The sequence below is a fragment of the Primulina huaijiensis genome, chromosome 15 (assembly GCF_012295235.1).
Source record: "Primulina huaijiensis isolate GDHJ02 chromosome 15, ASM1229523v2, whole genome shotgun sequence".
Taxonomy (NCBI): Eukaryota; Viridiplantae; Streptophyta; class Magnoliopsida; order Lamiales; family Gesneriaceae; genus Primulina; species Primulina huaijiensis.
The window spans coordinates 5,257,579-5,258,481 of NC_133320.1; positions in this window are offsets into that span (position 1 = coordinate 5,257,579).

The window sequence follows — 903 nt, forward strand, 5'->3', positions numbered from 1 at the left end:
AACTGCGTAAATGCTAATGTAATAGGTCGTTGAACATTACGGGTATAGTATAGGGAAGGTAAGACATGATAAGTTTGAACCACCAATTCTAATATTGGGAACGATGAGAAAAGTCAGAATTCGAGGTCATAGTAAAGTAAAGCTAAGTTACCATAAGTCGTTTTAAGTTGCGATTCGCAAATGAGATTTTTGGTAGGCAATCTAATTAGGATTGAAGAAACGTAAGGACAGCCTATGACTTAATTTTTATCAGAGTAGCGCAGCGGTAGCGTGGATTGTTGGGATAATAGAATTAAGAATCTAAACTTTTGGATTATCGAGGATTAGCGATTTTCGGGGACGAAATTCAATTTAAGGGGGGAAGATTGTAACAACCCGAAAATCAGACTACGTATAAGCCATGCATAATTATTACTATTTAAATTTAAAAATGTTTATATATATATATATGAAGGGTCTAATTCATTTTGATATTTGACAAGTCATAACTATTTATTTTAAATGCAAAAGTTTAGTTTTATCTTTTCAGTTAAATACGCGAGGACGGATCGGAGTTTGGAAATTAGAAATAAGATTAATAATAAGAAAAATATTCCTAAATTTAATCTAAGTCAAGGAATAATTTAATTTAAAGAAAAAGAATGTTTTAGAATTTATTTAATTAATTAGAGCTAAGTTGGTAAATAAATTCTTTAGGTTAATATATAATTAAAGCTTAAATAAAAATATGTAAATAAATGGGGGAGGAATTAATCTAAGTATAATATATTCAAGAAATTAAACATAGCATTTGAATATTTAAATTTGAGGTCATACATGCCATGCAAAATTCTAAGGAGGATTCTAAACTAAATTAATTTGTTAATGCATTAAAATATATATAATGGAGGTTTTAAAAAAAAA